This window comes from Nycticebus coucang, chromosome 11, assembly GCF_027406575.1.
Source record: "Nycticebus coucang isolate mNycCou1 chromosome 11, mNycCou1.pri, whole genome shotgun sequence".
In the NCBI taxonomy this organism is placed as follows: Eukaryota; Metazoa; Chordata; class Mammalia; order Primates; family Lorisidae; genus Nycticebus; species Nycticebus coucang.
In genome coordinates this window covers 114,820,710-114,836,112 of record NC_069790.1, presented here as the reverse complement: position 1 = coordinate 114,836,112, position 15,403 = coordinate 114,820,710, and the positions used below count along the sequence as shown (strand labels likewise).

Here is a 15,403-nt window from a genome sequence, read left to right as displayed (position 1 = left end):
AGCAACTGAGATGCAGAAGACTGAAACTGGACCCTCACCTTTCAATTCTAACAAAAATTGATTCTCACTGGATAAAAGATTTAAATTTGAGACATGAAACTATACAAATACTAGAAGAGAGTGCAGAGAAAACACTTGAAGATATTGGCCTGGGAAAATATTTTATGAGAAGGATCCCCTTGGTAATTGAAGCAACACCAAAAATATATTATTGGGATCTGATCAAGCTAAAAAATCTTCTGTATAGCTAAGGGCACTGTCAGTAAAGCAAACAGACAGCCTTCAGAATGGAAGAAGATTTTTGCAGGTTGTGATTCTGGTGAGGTCTGATAACTAGAATCTACAGAGAACAAATTAATAAGAAAAGACAACCCTATTTCTTTATGGGCAAGAGACTTGAACAGAAACGTCTCTGAAAATGACAGGCACATGGCATAAAAACACATGAAAAATGCTCATCATCTTTAATCATCAGAGAAATGCAAATCAAAACTACTCTGAGATACTACCTAACTCCAGTAAGATTAGCCCACGGCACACAATCCCCAAACTGCAGATGTTGGCATGGAGGTAGAGAGAAAGGAACACTTCTGCACTGCTAGAGGGACTGCAAACTAATACAGCCTTTTTGGAAAGAAGTGTGGAGGATTCACAAGGAACTAAAAGTTGACATACCATTTGATCCTACAATATCATTACGAGGTATCTACCCAGATGAGCAAAAATCATTTTACAACAAAGACATTTGCACCAAAATGTTTAATGCCCAATTCACAGTAGCCAAGTCATGGAACCAGCCTAAATGCCCATCAACCCATCAATGGATAAACAAATTGTGGTATAAGTATAAAATGGAATATTATGCAGCCTTAAAAAGAGGGGGACTTTACATCTTTTATGTTTACCTAGATGGAGCTGGAACATATTCTTTTTTAGTAAAGTATCTCAGGAATGGAAGAAAAAAAAGAATCCAATGTACTCAGTACTATTATGAAACCAATATATAAATACTTACACATTCATACAAATGACAAAATACAAAGATAGTCCAGAAAGAAAGGGGGAAGAGAAGGGAGGAGGGAGCTGAGGGAGGAGAGTGAGTGAACGGAGAGTATTTGGTGGGATCTGACCTAGTGTACACAATGCCAGGGCACATTTCAAAATAACTAAGAGTACATTATAAATGTCGTGCCAGAAAAATGAGCAAGTGAGGTGATGGTTATGTTAATTAGTTTGATTTAAGCATTCCACATTGTACATATATCAAATCATCACATTGTACCCCATAATGTATACAGTTATGATTTGATAAAAATTAAGTTTAAAAAATGCCTAGAAAATGATGCAAATACCAAGGAAAAATTGCTTTTTCATTTCTTCCATGCTAAATAAGTGTGAATTTCAGCACTGAAATTTAGTCTGGAAAATAGATTTGTACCCCATAGTGTTTTCAGTGGGGTGACTAGTATACTTAGAATGATAAATTATTTTTTCACTTGAATTTTGTCCTCTTTTCAGAGCCAGAGTTAGAACAATTGCAATTTTTATATCAGACTTTTAATTGGAAAATTTGAATTTTTGCATCAGCAAAGCACGTGTTTTAAAGCAAAGCCCTTCCCAACCCACGTTCTACACACCCTCACTTCTTCAGCAGGACTCTGTGCAAGGCGTTCTTGACCTGAGTGTTCCTCAGGCTGTAGATGAGGGGATTCAGCATTGGGTTAAAGAGACTGTGAAACAGAGACAGCATTTTCTCCTGTTCCTCTCGTTGCTTCGACTCAGGCACCATATAAACCACCATGGCTATGCCAAAGAAGAGCCCAACCACGCAGAGGTGGGAGGAGCAGGTAGAGAAGGCCTTTCTGCGGCCCTCCTTTGACTGGATCTTGAGGATGGCCCAGAGGATGTGTGTGTAGGAGACAAGCATCAGGCAAAGGGGCCCAACTAAGACAAAAATACTGCCAGTAAAGATGACCACTTGGTTAACCCAGGTGTCAGCACAGGCCAGTTTGAGGACAGACAGGATTTCACAGAAGAGGTGGTTCACAGCCTGGGGCCCACAGAAGGGCAGCCTTAGAAGGAGAATTACATGTACTAGGGACACAGTAAACCCACATGCTCAGGAAGTGACAGCCAGGATGGTGCACACTCTCCAGCTCATGATGACAGTGTACTGGAGAGGGCAGCAGATGGCCACATACCGATCATAGGACATTGCCATCAAAATTAGGCACTCTGTAGCAGCAAAAGCCAAATATAAGAATGTCTGCACTGTGCATGGGACAAAGGAGATGGTCCTTTTCTGGTTCAGTAGATTCACCAGCATCTTGGGGACATTGTTGGAAGCATAGGACATGTCGAGAACGGCCAGGTGTGAGAGGAAGAAGTACATGGGGGTGTGCAGTCTGTGGTCCAGAAGGATGAGTCCCAAGATCACACCATTTGCCAGGAGGCTGAAGACATAGAACAGGGAGAAGATGCAGCAGAGGAGGAGCTCCATCGTTACACCGAGCTGGAAGCCCACTAGGATGAATTCTGAGACCCAGGACTGGTTGCCTCCCATTCCCAATGGACAGTGTGTCGAGGGATGCAGCGTCAAGGAAGGTCGGAACTGGAGAGTCAATGAAAATTTGGGTCATTTATCTAAAACAGAACTCAGAGCAGGGTCATATTTTCTTATTAGGCAGTCCCCCGACTTCCCAAGACTTGCTACTTTTGTGTTTTCAGTATTTAATTATGAAATAAACTTAAACTTACAGAAAAGTGTCAAGAATTTTGGCAACTCTTGTGTATCTTCATGCAGATTAGCCATTGCTTGTGTTTCTCTCTTATTTGTCTTATTCTCTTTCTATTTATTTTGTTGACTCATTTGAGATTAAAGGGTAAAAATAATTCCTGTTTACCCCAAATTCCTCATTTTTCACCAGAAAATAAAATCATTCGGTAATCTGACCCCAGTGTAATTATTAAAATTAGGAAATTTGATATTGACTTATTTATTTTCTCCACTATCCAGTATTATCCCTCCACTCCCACCTATCCAGGGTTTCATCCATGATCACACATTTGTATTTAAGATCTTCAGTCTCCTTGAATCTGTAATATTAATACTTACCCAGTCTCTTTATGCCTTTCTAGACATTGATATTTTGAAGAGTATACAGCAATTGTAGATATTCCACAAATTTGGAATGTATGATGTTCCTCATATTTTTATTCAGATTATTCACTTTCCACAGGAAAAAATGGCATTCTCTTGTGTGCATTCTGAGTAAGTGTGTGATGATAATTTGTCCCATTATTGGTGAAGCCAACACAGATCACTAGGTGAAGATGGCACTTCCCACTATGTATAATTGTTTCCACTGTATAATTGTTTTTCTTTCCTAATTACATTCTGGAGCAGTTTCTGTGAGTCACTAGTTTTAGCATCTATCAACTATCTTGCCTGACTCAATTATTAGTAAGGGTGATTGAAAATGGGTTGTTATGATTCTATCACTGATGTTACATTTATTAGTTGCAATTTTGGTAGAAATAAAAGTTCTATCTGTCTATCTATCTATCATCTATCTATCCATTCATCTATAAGTATGGACTCAGAATTTTCATATTCAATGAGTTATATCCATCATTATTATCATTTTATTTCTGATGCTTAATTTTTCTGCTTGTGGACCCTCCATCTTGCTCCTCCGTTCTTTAGCATGTTCCTGTCGTTATTGAGCACTTCCTTCCTGCTGATGTGATCAGATATTTCAGGCTCCGGTTGTACATTCTTCACTTCAGCTGCAAAACAGCCATTTCTCTCTAAAGATCTAATTACTTTTAATGAAGAAGGAATTTTAGAAACCAAAAATCTGGATTTTATTGGATTTTTTAATAATTTATCTTTCTATCATTATAATTTACATTTTATCATGAGGAGCTCATTCTGTTATTCTCATTTAAAAGTAAGAGCATAGAATTTGAGAAGGTACACAGAGTGTTACAGGGCATCATGCCTTCTCAACATTACTTCTGAAAACTGAATACGAGTTAACTAACTTCCTTTAGAGAGTCACATCTATTTCATTAAATTAACATTAGCCTTGAAGAAAATAGTCTTGATATTTATTGTTTTGTTTTTAGTAAAAATACGTTTGTAATCCTAGTACCTTATTCGTCATCAGGTTTTTATTATGTTGTTTTTATTCTAATTTAGAAAATTATAGACTCTTCAACATTTTAGATTTCGTGTGGGTCATTGTGTGAATAAGGTGGTATTGACCTCATATGAGATTTTCGCATCAAGTTTTAAAATCTTAGAAAAGCATTCTGAAACCTAGCTAAAAGACTGAAGACATAACACCTTGAACCATAAAACCAAAGGTGATCCTCATTAGTAATTGTACAAGCAGTTATACCTTTTTACTATTATTCTATTTCCTATATATCATGAATATAAAAGTTACATTGAACAGTGTTGCTTAGTTCGTTCTGGTCTATAACATGAATTACTGTCTATGTAAAAATATTTCTCTGCAACATACCCTTGACGGATGTCTATTATTTCCTTAAATCCAAATATTATAATTTATGTAATATTATCTCATCTTATATATGAGATAATATATATCTCATCTTAGAAATGGATACATCAATTATTTAATTATATATATATGTAATTTGGTTCGTTTATGTTGTTTATGTCATGATTATAATGGTCAATTCTGAGACTTAGAAAAGGTCAGTCAAATCAATCAATTTATCTATGTGTATATGTATTTATGCATATCTCTCTCTAGTCATCTATAAATTAAACAAGCAAAAATCCTGGATATATTAGAATTTTATCACTATAAAAAGCCATCCCCTGGAAGAAGGTGTCAATTTAGCAATCCTGCTTCTATAATCTCAAATCCACCTTCATTATGTTGTTTTTCCAGTTTTATGGCTGCTTCTTTCATACTGGTTTTCCCTTTTAATGCTTTACTGAATGACTATCTAAAATCACCTTCCTTTGATTCATTCCTATCTCAGCTTGATACTAGATACTAAGAAAGAAGAAAAATATGTTAAATGTAAATTAATAATCTGCAAAGCTTTAGTACAACCTGGTTTGTAATGTGTGCACTTACTTGGTTACCAGGATAAAATTATCTCCAATTCCACCTGCAACCCTGAACTGCCCACCTGTAAGCTGAAGAAGGTGACACTGTTTTGTGGGCATTTTTTTCTGTTTTTTACTCCTCTGGTTCTGTATGGTCCCATGGAAAAGAACTAATTGAACATTACTCTTCAGATTTCCTACCTAGATGTCTTTCTATTTATATTGTTAAGAACAAGAGACACAGATTCCTCGTATTATATCTAATCTAATCTATTTCTTCTCAATTCCAGTTTCTAGTTTGAGAGGAAGACCCATTTCATGGGTGAATGACAACTGGAATGATTTGACTATTTACCATACATTAAACAGAAGGGAACCCTGGGCTGGGGATGGTGGCTTCTCCCTGTAATTCCAGGGATTCAGGAGACTGAATTGGTAGGATCACTTGAGGCCAGGATTGAACCTGAGTGGCAGGGCAAGACCATGTCTCCAAAAAATACTGAGGATATCTTCACCCATACAAGACTTACAAGTTACTTTAACAATATTTTAAAGCAATAAATGGCATAACACTTAAAAAATGTTGCCTAAATATAATTTCATCTCAGTACGTATGGCTCATAGTAAAGTTCTACAGAGCAGATGATGCATTCCTAGAGAGTTATGAGTTATAGCTCTTCAAATGGTAGCTATCATTTTAGTTTACACTTATTATTTACTTAACTTTTAACGTGTAAGAGTGTAAAGAAGATTCATTAATAAAAAGTTTTGAGAATTTTGAATATCCCTTTGGAGGGAATTTTGAGGCACAATGTAAATTTGCAGCCAGGCCGTATTGAGGTAGAAAAGTCAATATGGGGTCTTTCACAAATACTCTGCTTATCCTGTCTACCCCCTTGTGTAACCCCAAAGGGGTGTTTCAGTGAAATCAAAGATCTCTTCTTGGGAAGGTTTTCTTGCATATCTACAAGTTACTACAAAGAGAAAGAAGATAGCCTACTTGATCTTGTCTAGACTCTGTTAAAAGTCTGCTTTACAGATGGCTTGAAAGTAGGTGTTTCCTATTCTGGGCAGTAGAGGAGATTCATAAGTGTAAGTGCCTTGGAAATGTATAGGCATGGTCAAAAATAATAGTTAGAGAATTATATCCTCACCATAAAAATATGAATAATCCTCCAGATAAAAATCAAAGATGAGGAGGCGTTGACATCAAATGCCGTTTATTTGTATGGAGATGGTTCTTCACCAGATAATAAGTGCTAATATGTCCTGTACTTCTTTCTCTCTTGGAATAACTGCTATAATATTTATAGATAAAATAGACATTGAGAAAATGGTTATTAATTTGATGAGTGGCATTTTAGTTAGTTGTATATTTATTAATTCATGTATATTAAATATATAGTACAGGATGTATAACTATATATAACCTATAATAATATATATATTTCTCTATTGACTAAGATATGGTTAATACTTTTTTCAAAAACATACAATTACACTTGATTATTTAAAAGTTTAAAATAATTAAAAACAGCATTCATAAAGGATAAATTCAAATAAGCAAAAAGATAAAAATGACATTACATCTGTAGATAAAACAGCCATACGTAACTGTTCTATAGTGGATTGAATGTGACCCAGAAAGATACGTCCTCACCCTAATCCCTAACACTGGTGAATATTGCCTTATTTGGAAAGAGGGCCTTTGTAGCTGTGATTAATTTAAGAATCTTGAGATGAGATAATCCTCAATTTTATCGGTAAACCCCAATTCCCATCACAAGAGTTCTCAAGAGATTAAGGCACAAGGAAATTTTTAATGAATAGGGAAGGGACATGGAGGCAAGGTGATGTGGGAATGGAGCAGAGAAAGATGTAGCCAGAAAGCAAGGACACTGACCAGAGCCAGAAGTTGAAAGAAACAAGAAATGCATTTTCCCTTGGAGTTCTCAGAGGGAATGTGATCCTACCAGATTTCAGACTTCCCACAGACTCCAGAATCGTGAAAGCATAAATTCCTATTCTTTTAAGCAACCACAGTTGTGGTAATTTGTTACATTAGCTATAAAAAAACAAATGATATCTTACACCTGCTTTGAATTGATGTTTATAATGAGACAATTTCAGAGGAATAGGTTTTTAGAGAAACTGCTTCATATGGAAGTAAAATCACCTACAAGGTAGTTTTGAAGACATGTGTGACAATATTATAAACTTTTCCAAACTGTAAGTCTAAAAGGGATCAGTTTCATAGGCAGTGTTTCTTTGAGAATCTTGATTCAGTAAACGGAGAAACAAAATCAAACATTTTAAAATTCATAGAAACATATTACTTTGGAAGAAGATTGTATATATGTGTGCATTAAATTATTTTTGCTACAATTAAAGATTATAGTATGCTTAGTGAGGGATAGTAACATTGTATCATGAAATTTTACTTAGACACATTTGCATGAAATACTCAACGTGTAAAACACAATTTCTGAATGGAAAGGATGACAATATTGTTGAAGATAATTCAGTCTATTGCCACCCAGTAGCAACATTTGTCTCCTGGCATTTCACTCCAGTTATTTTTCCTTGATTAATAAATCTTATCTTTATTATCCTTTCCATTTTGTTGTAAAGAAATTTGCAATATAAAATATAAAATTCAAGATAGATTAAAATCTTTCAGCAACTATCTCCACAGTGATATCTAAAATATTTACCTTCCTAATAAAATAAATAAACAACATAAGCCCCCAAACAGAAGGTTTTTTTTCTTTACCCATGGTTAATAAAAGCAATTTTCTACACCGGCAGGCCTGCAACCCAGAAAGTATCTTCAACTAAGGTGTTTTTTCCCCCATTTTTCCAACTCTTAATAGAAGTGTTGGCTGCTAACTTGTTCTATCCTATTTTGTAATATGATATAAAATACAGTGATTTCAAATGTGGTAATTATCATGATAGAATGGTAACCTTGGATAGTTCTGAAAAATATTATATGATAAACTTACCTCTTATGCTGTTTCAAATAGAAAAGTTTTACTGAAGCTGTTGCTAGAGTTGTCTTTTCCATTGAGAGAGGGTTTCCTGGCCATCAATACCCTTACTTAGCATAAGTAATTATATATTACATTTCATTGATTTGGCTACTGGAGAACCTTATTCAGAAATGATGCTTGGATATCAAGCTTCTCATCTCTGATCTCCTTCTCATGGAGGCAATGGAGCTAGCTCTGTCCAGCAGGTGGAGCAGGTGGAGTTGAGAGGGAGTCTTGGGACACCCTGGCCTTAGTATAGAAGAAAACGTTCTCTGTAGGGAGGGACCATTGGTGTCTATTCTAACTACCTGAATATATACTTTGATTTAGGAGCAAAGATTACCGAGAGATGTCCCTCCTCTGGCATATGTATGATAATTTCTGCTGTCATCCTGTCCTATTTCAACCACCTGTACTGGAAACTACCTCCCACCCAGCACAAATGCATCCCTTCTACATAAGAAATGCTAGCATTGGACTTCTCTCAGGAAAATACTTTGACCTGGAATAAACCCTACAGAATAAACCCTAAGAAGCATACCTCTGAAATGGGTATAGAATACTATTCCCTCTGGCAGCCTTGATAGGATTAAATCCCATATATGGACAGATTCAAAGGACTTGCTGAAATTTCTTCCATGAACCCCAAGAGCTTTGATCTTAGAATCAGATGAATAAAAACATTCTTCAGTTTCTCTTGAGAATTCAGATTCTCAGAGGAATCATAAGGTATCAGACCTATTTATCTCCTCCCTTAAGGAGCAGAGGGAAAGAGATCTCTGACTCTTCTCCCTGGAGGGGAGCAAAGATTGTGTCTGATTGTCCTCCAAGGAAAGGTTCTAGGGAGCAGCGAGGTCAGATACTAGCATAGCATGATTTCTGCATAAACTTTCAGATATCTGAAGGATCATCAGCTTGAGACAGGTATCACAAATCACAAGATCAGAACTCTTAAAATCATTGTTGTTTTGTGACTTTATGCTTCTCTAGAAAAGCCATGAAGGTTGATGAGAGGCTGGGAGTTTTAGATGGTTGAGGGATGGTTCCCATGAAACCTGGTTTGGTAACTCTGAGAAGTAATAGATCTCACAGAGCCAAGATGTATCCTGTCTGCAGTAGGAAGTGCCGGATACAAATGAAGAAGTGTTAAAATAGCTGTAAGCAACAATTATTGAGCCCTTATTATGTTTCAGAAAATGTGTCAAATGCTTGAAATGGAATATATATATAATATATATTAATGTAATCACCATCTTTATTTTACAGATATGAAGACTGAAGTTTAAATATATCATCTGCTATTCTTTAAGCATGGTCCAGGGACTCTGGGACTTGGTGAGATGCTTTCAAAGAGTCTATAGTATAAAAACTACTTACAAAATAATATTTAGAAAATTTTTATCTTTTTTACCCTTATTTTCTCATGAGCATATGTTTAATTTTTCCAGAGGCTACCTGATAATGTGACATTACAACAAATACAATGCCGGAGAATATACAAAATACAACTCCTTCTATTAAGCCAGACATATAAAGATGCAAAAATGTGAAACATAATACATTTCTACTACTTTTACAAAAGATAGTTCTTTTTCATAAAGCATTTCTAATTGCCTATAAGGGGAACCTCTTAAAATGAACTGGGGGTAAATATTTAGTAAATTTTCAGTTTTAACTTCTACACGTATTATGACAAATATCGGCAAATATACCTATGTATGCAAAACATCTTCAGATCCTCAGTAATTTTTAGGAGTTTAAAAGTATCCACAGGCTGAAAAGTTAGACAGTCATTGCATTAAGTGATAAATCACCAGTCTAGCAAGGACGAGCGCTGGAAACATTTAGAAACAGACGGTCTTTATTTAATACCAGAAATGTATTCATTTTCTATCTCCATTGTAATAAACTGATGAACACTTTAAGTGACTTTAAAATAACATGTATCTACATCTGACTGTTTAAATTGGTCAAGGTTCCTGCGTAGGTCTCATGGGTAAATCAACATTGGCTGTGTCTGCAATCCCCATCTGACACTTGGGATTTTCTTCCAAGTTCCATCAGTGGTTGAACTTGATTCCTGTGACTATAGGAATAGTCCATTTCTTGTTTTTGTTGTTTGTCCTCTGGGGTTGCCCTCAGCTGCTGGCTATTACTTTTTGACTTTCACACACCCAGAAATGGTTTGTCAAGTCCTTTACATCCTTCAAGTCTAACTTTCTCTTCTGCTGCTAGATGGAGAAACTTCCAGCTTTTGGAAGGCTCACCTGAGTATCACCAAGACAATGTCTGCAGTTTAAGATGCATTGATTTGCAAAGTCCCTTCACAATAGTACTCAGATTAGAGCTTGAATAACAAAATTCTTAGGGGGTCATGTAGAGAATTCTGCCTGTTTCACAAAACCTTTTATTTAAACCACTGAGTAGTGTTTTCATTTATTTTTGATTCTATATCTTTCTCTCAAAAAGATGCAGCCCTTTCAATACTATATTTATTTTCTGACTCCTATTGTAAGAGTGCCCCAGGGGCAGAGTATATTGATGGGCTACCTAAAGGGAAGCCACTTGCTTCCAATGTGCTTCTAGCTTGTCCTGTCCTAAAAGTTTAGAATGAGCCCAATGCTTGCTTGCACAGCTGGCAGGCACAAGATTAGAAAACAACCTTGAGGAAAAACAGATCAAGATTGCAAAACTGACCAGCCATGCACAGATGATGACAAGATCCTCCAGCCAACCTACTGTTTGCCTATAACCACTAAGCAAGTTGTGATGACTTGCACAAAGCTTGCTTTCTGCCACGAACCCTCTTAATCTCTTCCCTTTACAAGTTACTCGGTAAGCACAGAAAGATGAGAGAGTCTTTGAGACATAAATGAGGCATCTCCTCAGGCTGCTGAAACTTGAATAAACCACTTTTCTTCACCAACACCACATTTGGTTCTCAGGTGGTGGTAGCTGAACTTTTGTTTGGTAATAATACTGTTCCAGATGTCTTTTTGAGTTTTGCTCATACCAAATGTCTTCTCCCAGTAGTGATGTCCTATGATTGGTATATGGCCATCCCTTCCGATATTCTGTCATCATGAGCTGGAGAGTGTAACAAAGCTAACAAGCAATGGAAATGATGTAAGAATGTCTTTGACCAGAACTTACAAAGGCAATTAGGAAACCTGAGTCTAGAGATGGCTGTTGTGTGAGGACCTGGGGAATCTTCCTGCTGGAAAGGCAAACGTTCAGCTGGGCAGCTGAATGTGCTGAGGGCAGGGGAAACCTTGCTGTTTCCCTGAGAACTGCCAAGGAAGGATCTTGGCTTTTCACGTTGTCTTTGAGAAGGGAAGGCTTTATTCATTCATCACCTCCACAGGGCGCCCTCCCAATTGTCATGAGAGCTTCCTGTAGTGCATGAGAAAATAGGTCTCGGTTGCACCACTTGGGTTTCTATGGAGACATGAAGAACCCAACTGTTGCTGTTCTTCCAGCAGGCACAGGAGTGAGCTTGTCTGCACAGCCACAGAGACTGTGAGATGGAGGTTAAGGCAAGCACAGGAAACCCCTCCATAACTAATAGGGTACATCCATGTGAAGTCAACTCTAGGACCATATTAGTGTTACAGTTACCTAAATATATGAATTTGTTAGTTTCATGAATTTTGATGTTCCACTCCCCAGACATTCAGGAGAAACTTGAGGCATGTGAGATCCATGCCTATTTGACAGTGAAATAAAATCTTAACATTAGTCCCTGTAGTTGGGTTTCTTTTAGTGTAATCTGATTTCCTGAGTACGTTGAGGCTAACAGGAACATAAACTTGAATTCCAAGGTCTTAATCATTAGACCATTTTATTTTTTGGTTTTAATTATTTTTATTTTTCATTATTGTGGGTACATAATAGTTATATGTCTTTATGGGGTACATGTAATATTTTGATACGGGCACACAGTATGAATTAATCAAATCAGGGTCATTGGGGTATCCTCACTTTATCCCCCTTGCTTGCTACCCTTCCCAGCCTCTGGTAACCATCTTACTACTCTCTGTTCCTGTGAGGTCAGTTGTTTTTTGTATTAGCTCCTGCACATGAGTGAAAACATGTGAGATTTGTCTCTCTGTGCTGGGCTCATTTCATTTAACATAATGGTCTCCAGTTCCATCTGTATTAAATGGCAGGATTCATTCTTTTTGTGGCTGTATAATATTCCATTGTGTACATGTACCACCATTTCTTTATCCATTCATCTGCTGATGTCCAGTTAGGTTGATCTTAACTAGTACAGCAATAAACGTGGGTATGCAGAGATATTTTCAATATGCCAAATTCCCCTTCTTTGAACATACACTGAGCAGTGGGATTGGCGACTCATATAATAGTTCTATTTTTACTTTCTTTAAGATCCTTGTGAATGATTTATAACTGTTCTCCATAGTGGTTGCATTAATTTACACTTCTACCAATAGTGTACAAGGATTCCTCTAATTTTGTTCTTTTTGTTTGGGATGACTTTGACTATTGTAGGTCCTTTATGGCTCCATATGAATTTACTATTTTTTTTTCTATTTCTGTGAAGACTATCATTGTATCTTGATGCACATTAAATCTATAGATTTATTTGTGTAGAATGTCAGTTTAACAATATTTGTTCCTCCAATCCACGATCACGGAATATACTTTATTAGTGAAAAGCAGGGTTAGTACATTAGGTGATCTGATGGCTGAGATAGAGGAACCACAGGCCATAAAAAGTGTGAAACTGTAGCACATCATGTTCCCAAGATTACTTTATAATGATAACCAGATGAGACGATACTTTTAAAATAATTTATACTTTTCTTTATATGTCCTTTAATTCAGTCTCTAGCAGTATTTGGTCCTTATATAAGTCTCTCATTCAATTCTCTATCTATCTATCTATCTATCTATCTATCTATCTATCTATCTATCTATCTATCTATGTATCTATGTATCTATCTATCTATCTATCTATCTATCTATAACAGTCCAGGTGCTAGAAGAATACCTATGTTAGTGCTTAACTTATGTTCTTCCATTTTAAGGACTGTATAATCCCAGTGGACATATAAAACTTAATGCATTACCTAGTTGAGAAGAAATGTTAATATAAAGCAATGATTAAATGATAAAATGATGAGTAAAAATTAGAAGTGGGATATAAATTTCATATACAGGAAAATCAATGTGAGAAGAATGGAGGAGCATACTAGAATTTGATAAGGAAAGAGGAATGAAATTTGGCTGGAAAGTTTTTATCCTCTTTTTCCCTTCTTTTCCTAACATAGAATTGGTGATAACATTGTCTGAATGTTTTTCTTCTTTTGACAATTTGTCAGTTTTCTGTGTTCTTCTCATTTACAACTCCCTAATTTCTATCATAGGTTTTTATTTTTTCATTTGCAGGTTGCCAAAATAGCCTGGTAAATTCTGAATTAGGTATCTTACCAGTTTTAAGGTTATGCTTATGTACTGGTCATAGTGTAATTTCTTTTAATATGCTGCTGGTTTTTACTCAAAATGCCCAGACCCTCCTGTCCAGCTATGCATCATAAATCTCATGTAAACCTCAAACAATCTTAAACAAGTATATTATATTTCTGCTTCACCCATGAAGACGGTAGAAAAATGCCTGGTTTTGCTTAAAATTATAGAGGGCAAAAGGTGAAAACAGCTGAAGAATTCTTCATATCATATCATATCATGTCATATATCAAGAGGTCATAAATAAAATATTTTAAAAAGTGATACAACTAATTGGAATTTAATATAAAGAATGAAAAAGTAGCATTATACATAAAAATTGGCTGTCAGTAAAAACTGAATAAATAATATGTTCATAATTTTGGCCTAAAGAAAAAAGTTTCTGAGAGAGAATAATGAGACAAAACCAAATTGAATTGGACAAAATTATTGGCCTAAAGCTTTTAACCATGTTGCTAAACTAGGAGTAGGTAATTTCCTAAGATCAACACACAAAAAAAGATTATAGAGGAAAGAAAAAATGGAAGAGGAAGAGTGGGAGGAATTCTGGAAGGGAACGGTTGCTTTTACTTGGTATATACCAAGGGCTATAGTAGGCAGACCGTCAGGTTGTTCATGGCAAAATAAGAAAGTATCTTTGGGAGGTGGGAGATCGGAGTTTCCTTCTTCTATACTTTTAGGATCATCCCTACCTGCCCCTAAGAAAATATGAAGTGTCATGATACTAGTTCAGATGTTCTTGAAAATAAATGAAAGCATCCCAGAAACCCTGTAGGAAGGAGCATCTGAGGGAATCAGGAAAGAACCCCTAATGGCTTCTGCAAAATCCTGGCGGTACAGTCTAAGCAGACCTTTGCCCAATGTGGGTTCAGGAAAATTCCTGAACTGAAACATAAGTTGTGGCATGTAAAGTCACAAATTGCAGCTTTCTGGTTCACGGACTTTGACACTGAGAGCTCATCTTCCTTTTCCTTTGTAAGCACTTCAGGTGTGAAATAAAACTAAAGTCTGGGCTTCAGCTTATCCCCATAACATATTGTACAGTAAACTAACTAATAACCACACCTGGAGCTTATAGACCAAAATGACTGGAAATCTATAAAAAAACTAAAAAATAGTAATTGTTTACAATATCTATATAAACAAATATTTTAACAGACCACCATGAAGTGAATATTAAAAACTGTGAACTAACATATCATACTTATTACTTCCATTTGATGCTGGAGTACTTCTGTGCATGTCAAATTTATGCTTTAATGAATCCGATGGTTCTAGTTCCTCTGGGCATCACAGGCTACTTGGTCACTTAGGGACCATGTTCGGGCACCGAGTTTCTACCAAGGCTCAGCACCAAGCCAGAAGCTGCGTCTCAAAAGATAAGAGTTATTTTTACAAGAGAAAAAGATTTTACTACAAGAAAGAGATATTTGTTTGTAGATGCTTATAGATACCAGTTCAGCAAATATAGTCCTCAGTTCCAAGGTTTCTGGATTTTTTATTATTTCAATCTCTGTTAAATTTCTTTGATAAATTTCTGATTTTCTTTTCTCTGTTACCCAGGCGATCACTGAGTTTTCTTTTCTTTCTTTTTTTTTGCAGTTTTTGGCTGGGGTCAGGTTTGAACACGCCACTTCCGGTATATGGGGCCCGGCGCCCTACTCCTTTGAGCCGCAGGTGCCGCCTACAGCCTGAGTTTTCTTAAAACTGCTATTTTGAGTTGTTGGTCAGAGAGCTCGCAAGTCACTGTCTCATTAGCGTCCGTCACTGGATTGTGGCTTTGTCC

The 15,403-nt window shown here is 36.3% G+C and overlaps 1 pseudogene; it reads right to left on the bottom strand.

Moving 5' to 3' along the window:
* Positions 1-1,639: 1,639 nt before the first annotated feature.
* Positions 1,640-2,563, bottom strand: LOC128598844 (olfactory receptor 2A2-like; annotated as a pseudogene).
* Positions 2,564-15,403: the final 12,840 nt, after the last annotated feature.